The 8,979-nt window shown below is 36.3% G+C and overlaps 1 pseudogene; it reads right to left on the bottom strand.

Moving 5' to 3' along the window:
- LOC107698345 (protein enabled homolog) overlaps positions 1 to 8,494 on the bottom strand; it is a 63,502-nt pseudogene extending 55,008 nt beyond the window's left edge.
- Positions 8,495 to 8,979: the final 485 nt, after the last annotated feature.

Below are 8,979 nucleotides of genomic sequence, written 5' to 3'. Positions count from 1 at the left end.
GTTAAATGCAGAGCACTAATTCCTAGTATGGGTAACCATACTTGGCCACATGTCACGTCACTTTCACTTTCACCTCACCCCTCCCCACCCCCCCAACCATTGGAATTTCTGTAGGCGGGAATTATTTGTAATTATATTCCAATGAGCCGCTTTGTGATATCACAAAGCCCTGTGTTCACTGCTGTGTGTGTGCACTTAGGATGGGTTAAATGCAGAGCACTAATTCCTAGTATGGGTAACCATACTTGGCCACATGTCACGTCACTTTCACTTTCACCTCACCCCTCCCCACCCCCGCAACCATTGGAATTTCTGTAGGCGGGAATTATTTGTAATTATATTCCAATGAGCCGCTTTGTGATATCACAAAGCCTAGAAAACAAATGCTGTAGTCCAAAAGAGCCGTTTGTTGTAGTTCTTGAAAAGGTTTTTAAAAAACGAAATATCTTTTTTTTTACCCTTTGGACTGGACTTTGAGATTTGTAACTTTCTAGATCTTTTTTATGCCCAAACATACACACTACACACTGACTAAAATTTAAAAAAGTGAAAAAGCATAATAGGACCCCTTTAAGAGAACGCACTGATCCAATGCACCGATACTGTACGTTCAGCCGACTATGTCTTCGCAAGGCTTAAATGAGTAGTTTAAACACAGATAGCAACGTGTGCTGTTCACCTGCGCTATCAACACGTGATGGCGGCATAAATGACAGTTATTCCAGCATAAAGCACTCGCATTGATTAAAGAGTGACTGGTTTGTCCACATATTGTTTTTTTTTCTCTCTCATCACTCTTGTAATGTATTGGGAAGCCAGAATTTGTATCCATCAACAGAAACATGCATTAGCCGAACTCTAACAAACCATATTACAGATGCATTGTCAGATTTAAGTTGAACCGTGGTCCTAGTGTATGCCGAACCGCGTGTGGAGAACGGTACGGTTCGATTTTTTTACCGAGAACCGTTGCACCCCAACTAAATATGCAGTTATATTATGGGCTGTTGGCATGAATTGTACTGGTGATGGAGCGGTGGTGGAGCACTCTTGGAGCGAGTGAAAACCACGACACTCCGACTTTTAAAAAATCCGCTCCTCACTCCAGTCATAATCACACCGCTTCACTCCGCTCACATACTCTGCTCAGAACAGCTCAGAAGACTATAAAGCACTACATACTGTATCCTCATACAACATAAAAGTGTTGTAGTAGTCCATAAAACTCCACATGGTCTCGGGGGAACAATGTGACATTGCATACAAATTGCTGCAGCTTTCATGTGAAGCGTTAAAACAAACGTTTTTAAGCCTTTTAAAACCTCTTCTGTACTGAAGAAAATAAAACCCATGTTTAGTATGGGCAACATATTCTGTTTTTGCATATGCATAGCCACTTTTTTTCCTCATGAGATCAAACTGATAAAACTGAAGGTTTCAAAAGTTTCAAGTAAAAATTTCTGACTAAACCACCTCTCTACACAAAGGAAAAACATCTGCATCACGAAAAGATGACAGATAAGACAGATAATGCTGCATTTCAGAGACAAAGACTTGCTCCCTAAAAGATTCACAAGGACGAACTAGAGATTAAAAAAAATGCTACTTGCAGCACCTCTATTCTTGTAGAGAACAAAAAAGTAAATGTATTTCTTCAGAACTTGCACAAAGGTTACTGAGGCCATCCCGGCACCAGACAGGTGTTACAGCAATAATACTTCTTGGTTAATATGGTAATCGCATATGGGTGGGAGATACTTAAACATCAAACACTTGACTGGCTCCCTAAACTCTCCCAACAACATGTCCTCAACAGGGTGAATCTTTCTCGAGCTTCTGAGGTAACTGGCTGTTTTCCCAGTCATTTCAATTTCTCATCCTTTGACATCAACGTAATTACCATGAGAAGTGCAACTAATTAGCAAGCTTTATAAAAGGAACTGTGAACTGTAAGCCATCCTGTCACAACTCACAAGTGAAGAAAACTTCTCAGTTTTTTCAACACATTAATGAAACTGAGCAGCAAGAATTAAGACTGAGGCATGGCACTATATAAGCAACTTTCTGGGCAGTTTCCCATTGTTTTAGCCCTGCAAGCATTTAAGTGATAGTTACTTCTACTAAATACAGTGTGTGTGTGTGTGTGTATATGCCAATGGATCCTCTGCAGTGAATGGGTGCCATCAGAATGAGAGTCCAAACAGCTTATAAAAACATCACAATAATCCACAAGTAATCCATACAACTCCAGTCAATCAAGTAACATCTTGTGAAGTGAAACACTGCATGTTTGTAATGAACAAATCCACCGATAAGACATTTTTAACTAAAAACCATTGCTTCTGGCTGAAATACAAGTCCTCTATATCCATAATATTGCAACTCTCATTCTGATGGCACCCATTCACTGCAGAGCAGGGGGTCACAAAACTATATATATATATAAGGGGTGTAACGGTACACGTATTCGTACCGAACCGTTTCAGTACGGGTCTTTCGGTTCGGTACGCATGTGAACCGAACGAATACAGTTTTGACAGTCTTTTATGTGGCATGACAGATCGCTGTATAAACACCTTGGAGAGCCGCTTCTGGGACGGTTCAGAAACGTGCTGGTATATAATCCCAACACAAGCATTGACTAGAGGTACGTACCGACCCGTCATATTTGTGTACCGTTACACCCCTAATATATATATATATATCCCCACTCCAACCATTTACACAGAAAATATACAAGCAATCATTACTAGCTCATCTTACTATAGTGTGTCGTTATTGTAAATATGTGTCTAATAAATGACTAGGCCAGTTACTGGCACACTTGCAAGTATAGATCTAAAGACATTAGTCAGTTATATATAGATGCCAAGGCTAAACATAAAAGGTTTGTTGACATTTTTGTGCAGCACTTCGGCACTTTACTCATTTCGGTCACTAAACCGTCATAAATGGCTCATCAACAGATGCCAGTAAGTTTCCTGAAGTAATCTGATATTCTCCGTCCTCGGATATCACTGTGATGATTGCGCCATTCATGAATTATTAACGTAACCAGGACTAAAATGGCCTAGGTACTCTCAGAAGCAGAAATAGGCTTTCCACGAAACACTGAATAACCATAAAAAAGCAATGAGTCATGTACAGGGTCACCACCCCCTCAGCATTTCTGCCATTTGTGTAGCAGGGCACAACAACCAGGGTCAGTGCTGAATAAAGGTTACCTTTAAGTGCACATTACCTTGCACTTCACTAAAACTGTAGAAACATGTCCTCACCTAAACAATGGAAGAGAAAAAGGTTTCTTTAACGGTTCATTACTTCACAGGAAATGAACAGACAAAGAAAGAACCAGGCCAGACACTAATTAAATACATATGCAATATACAGCCTGAAGTGAATTACGTGACGTGAAACACTCTAAATTTAGCACACAAAAGTGAGTTTCTATGCTTCTGAACAGAAAAGCAAAAACTCTTCCCAAAAAGGTTTCTTAAACATGCCTTGTCTGCCATTGGTTGAATAAACCAATAACTCTGCTTAAAACTCACATCACTGGTTGGAAATTTGTTGCTATGCCAAGCTGTTCAAGATGCAAAATCAGAGCAATGTTTAAGGAATAGTTCACCCAAAAATATACATTTTCTGAAGATTTACTCACCCTCAAACCATCCAAGATGTAGATGAGTTTGTTTCTTTAAAAATAGATTTGGAGAAATTAAACATTACATCACTTGTTCACCAAAGGATCATCTGCAGTGAATGGGTACCGTCAGAATGAGAGTCATTGCTTGCAATATTAAAAGCAATATTATGGATAGAGGACTTGTATTTCAGCTAGAAGCAATGGCCTTTAGGTAATAAACATCTTATTGATGGATTTGTTTAATACAAACATACAGTTTTTCACTTCAAGATAATAACTGATGGACTGGATTACTTGTAGATTATTGTGATGTTTTTATAAGATGTTTGGACTCTCATTCTGACTGCATCCATTCACTGCAGAGGATCCATTGGTGAGCAAGTGATGTAATGTCAAATTCTTTCAAATCTGTTCTGAAGAAGAAACAAATTCATCTATATCTTTGATCGCCTGAGGGAGAGTAAATTTTCAGCAACATTTTATTTTTGGGTGAACTATTCCTTTAAACACAGTAAACTCATGGCAATCAACCTGAAAATTACTTCTAACCTACAAACTACAAACCAACCTCCTTAGAGACTTGTTTGGTGGGACAGAAGAAAGTATTAAAAAAATTTTATAAAAAAACTGAATTTTAATTTTAATTGATGACTAATGGCCTTAGAAACAGCATTTTCAAGTAAAATTGTCATAAAAAGAAACAGCTACAAGTGCTGGACACTCTAAAAAGATGCTTCAACTCAGTGACAATACAGCTGAACACTTAATATGTGCTGTTTAAAGACAAACACTAACACGGCCTTCACTGAGTAACCTTCATAGAGAGATTGATTGGCTGCCTATTAACATGGATATAATGGACTTGGTTATATCAGGATACAGCATACAAATAAGTCCTTGATGATGTCAGGAAATATAAAGCAGACTTTGCGAGGATAGGACAGCAGCAACTATACTGAGCTTGAAAATGAAAGCATAATCAAATTGATAAAACAGATCCAATTAATAGTTTAATGTGCAAGCATTGTTACTCATTTCAAATGCAAAGAGGTTGTTTTTGATGCATAAAACCTTGACATATTATATGTGGGCCTTGGGGAAAAACAGAAAAAAGATTAGAATTATCACTTTAAAGGAATATAAATACAAGTTAAGCTCTATTGACCACATCTGTGGCATGCTCGTTTGTAAAAACAAGTGAAAAAACAAGATAAAGAAATACATGATCAACAGAAGTCTATATTTTCAATGTAACCACAAAACTGCTGCTAAACAGCTGCTTTCACATTTAAATAACCCATTTTCCAAGTGAGGACTGCAAGAGTACTGTTTTTTTCTGTTTCACATACAGTCATGGCCAAAAATATCAGCACCCTTGGTAAATATGATGGAGCTGGGAATCTGAAGGGTCTGGAGAGATTCTGGATGAAGGAATTGTCTCTGATCTCTTGTCAGGTGCTCTCTAACCTCATCAGGCATTATAGGAGAAAATTTAGAGCTGTTAAACTGGCAAATGGAGGTTTCAAAAAGTATTGAATAAAAGGGTGCCGTTAATTGAGGCCAATGTGTATTAGAGAAAAACATTTATTTCATAATGATATTTCCCCCAATTTTAAATTCTTATAATCCAATGAAAGGTTAGATTTTTGTGAATTTTTAAATAAAAGATCAAAAGGATTAACAATGCAGATTAATTTTCACAGCCTTCTTTGATCATATTTACCAAGGGTGCCGATATTATTGACCATGACTGTACATATAAACAGTTTATTCTGTATGTTATGTTTTTACTGCACCTGATTGGAAATATAAAGCATGAGACTATGAGGTTTTCATTTCTTTTTCTTTATACCTAACTTGTACTAAATCAACCAAATCATCAGTCAGAAGCTTATGGAAGGGTCATATTTAGTTGTTCACTCACTGCATATAAAACCTCCTTAATTGTACGTACTGAAATATAAACAAGCAAATAAAACTGGGTCTGATTTTGACTCAAGGGTCTTTTAAAAATAAAAATTACAATATTGAAGGTTTTTGAGCTTAAAACAGTCACACATTAATATGCCTCTCATGAAAAAGTTATTCTATTCATTCCACCAGACGGCATTCATAATGTGAACAAAGAGATAATACATTTAATTACTTTGCTAAATTAATTGTTGGCATACATAGAATCTAAGAGGACAACAAAAATGCATTACAAGCAATATTCAACATTGAAAGGAGGTTCCTGTTTTTAAGTTTAGGGGCAGTTAATGAAGTCTCTCCCACCAAATACGGGAATTCACAAAATACACATAAAACGAGGAAAGGTTAAAAGGTTGCTGAAGCAGCACATACTTCTCATGTGTGCATGCACATTTTGCAAAAACTCTAAAGTAGACATTTCAGCAACCTCATGAGCTTTTAAATACATCAATAAAAAGTAAAAAGTACAGACATTTTTTTTGTTAGGCCAGAATTTTTTACTACCTGAACACAAACATGGCGGTTTTATTTAAGATATGTTAATAGCATTCAAATGCGACCAGGGTTACAATTAATCTCAGCAAATGGCACTTTAAGACAAATAGCTTCCTAACCACAAAACGTACTTGAACAGCACATAAATCATGAGATTTTTAAGAAACTTGCTACCCTTTCCACTTAATGCAGTAGCTAGACAGTTCACACTTAATTCAGTATTATTAATATGGCATCAGAAAGATGCAGCAAGCGCATAAGTAGGGAGGAAAAGTGATTTGTGTATTTGGTTAACACCACAATATTTCTTCTGAAATAAATGGGATTTTTAATCTTTTGATGACCTGTTTACAGCACTACATTTATGTTTGACCCATAAATCTTTAGATATTCAGACTCAGGTCACGAAATAGACTGGGTTCTTGATCTATTAATAGCTAAAAAAAAAAATAAGAGGCATTTCCTGCAATTCAAATCACTTGCTAAGGTCAAGGTTACTCTGACTGAGTAAAACAACATTCCCAAATGCTGAATAGGAGTGAAGTAGTTCAGTGCAGTGCATACAGCCTTTTTCTTAAAGGAACAGTTCACAAAAAAAAAAATGTAAACCTCATCATTTACTCACCCTCATTTCTTTAACAAAGTGAGAAAAGGACAATTCAAAAAAGGACAACAAAAATGCATCATAAAAATCATAAAAAACAGTCCATATGACTTATCACTATATTTCAGGTCTCCTGAAGTCATATGATGGCTTTGTCTGAGCAACAGACAGATTAATATAGGGCATGGATCATATGGACCACTTACATTTTGAACACAAGCCTCATTCACTTTCATCATGAGGAAAAAAAAGTTGTCAGTACATTCTTTATCATTTCTCCTTTTGTTTCACAAAAGAAAGAAACTGCTCCAACTCACACTGCTCAAGAACAATTTGATGCAGAGTATATGGTGAATATTTTTATTTTTGTGTGAACTATTCCTTCAAACCCCACAATGAACCACTAAAAGGAAACATGAACGGAATTTTCCAAAATGTAGCCAAGCATAACATTCTTGTAATCACAACCAGAACAGGAGCATTTCTCATGAGATGTTATTCTCTTTAAAGCACGCTGTGCTGATCTGTGAGCCCCTCAAACCTCCCGTGTTCTGTGTCATGGGTCATCAAAGCACTGCAGTGAAACCAGACCCCTCTCTGCAGGAGAGGCCAACAAGGCCAAGCAGACGGCCTCTCAGTTAAACCCACTGCCTTTCTGACACTGACTCGATTCTAAAAGACGTCATGTCTAACAGCACCATTTATCTGTGACAATATTCACAATAAAATTACAGCATCACATACCTTACTGCAGATAAAATGAACAGGTAAAATGAAGGCCCAATTAATAGGCTTTTTTTTCAAAGCCATCCTATATTAAAATAGTGAAAATCCACGTTAAAAAGCAGTAAATATGCCATACTGCATTCTAAAAGCCTAAAAGTGATTTAAAACGTTGACAAAAAAAATTGTTTAACAAAATTATTTAGCATAAATTAAATTTATAACAAGTTAATATTTAAAAAGTAATACACTCTAAAAACAAATGTTTTGGTTTAAAAATGCAAGTTTGTATCAAACTTTGAGTTATGACAGTTTGATCAGAATCAGTTTCAAAAAATTGATTACTCAATAATTGCACAGTCATTACTCAAATAAATAAATAAATAAAGTTTATGTGAACATAATTGTGTGGTGGCCCTGGAAAAAAAACTAATCTTATCTACTTCATTTCAAATAATCAGCTAGCACAGCATATGCAAAAATGTAAACTATTAAGCATGTGAATTTAATGAAGTAAGATGTTACTTGTCAACAGCATTAGCACAGTCATTCCTCATATGGTCAATGGAATTTAACAACTACAAGTTACTACAATTTTTTTCTTTTAAATCAATTAATCCAGAAATTTGTTTAAATTACACACAGTATTATGTTAATGTAATTTGCAACTTTTGCAACATTCTAAAGCAAATATTTAACTTGGGACCATGCATATAAGTTGTGGTAATAGGTAACCTGGATTTGTTTTTTGGAGTGTAAAGCTAAGGGTAAATATATTGACCTCTTCTCCTGTGACAAGTATGGAAACTTGAGTAGAGAATTTCTTTGTCAATCCATCATGCTAATTAATAGTTTCCAACTCATTGACACCAGAGCTCCCCTTTCTCTTACCTGGTGGTCCTGAATTTTACGGCCCACTACTCTGAAGGCGTTGTTGCCAGTGTGGTGATAGATGTGGACTCGACTAAAGCCTGTGGATCCACCAGCTGGAACCCACTTCTTATTGGCATCGTCATATACCATGACAGCAGCCCGCGCCTGACAGATACTCTGCTCACTGAAAAGAAAGGAAGACAGACATATGCATTAATGGATAAAGGAAAACAAACTTGCCTTGAATAATCTTTTAAAACACTCGTTCAATAAAACTCACAAAATTCAATAATGTAATAAAAAAAAAAAAATGTTTTTCTATTTCTTCCTCCTGTCTCTTAAATATAAATAAATATGGGAATCCGTGCATTATATTCAATGAGAATACATTTTATGTTAATAATTGCAGTAGTTAACTGTTCTTCCAATCACAGAAAGCTTTAAACCATAGAGAAGTAACCATCCGTCATACGATCCTGCACTGGCACTCAAGTACAGTACACCTTTATAGGTCACGCTTTCATTAAGCAGTCACCCATTAAATGTAAACACTGGAAATTATTTTCCCCGTCTTTCTGCTCACTTTGCACTATAGAGCAACTATAACACTAAATTATTTACAATGACTTTCAACCTACCACTGCGTTAATAGAATAAGAAGAGAGCC

The sequence above is a fragment of the Sinocyclocheilus anshuiensis genome, unplaced genomic scaffold, assembly GCF_001515605.1.
Source record: "Sinocyclocheilus anshuiensis isolate Anshui unplaced genomic scaffold, SAMN03320099.WGS_v1.1 scaffold1746, whole genome shotgun sequence".
NCBI lineage: Eukaryota > Metazoa > Chordata > Actinopteri > Cypriniformes > Cyprinidae > Sinocyclocheilus > Sinocyclocheilus anshuiensis.
This window is presented reverse-complemented; position numbering and strand designations above follow the sequence as displayed.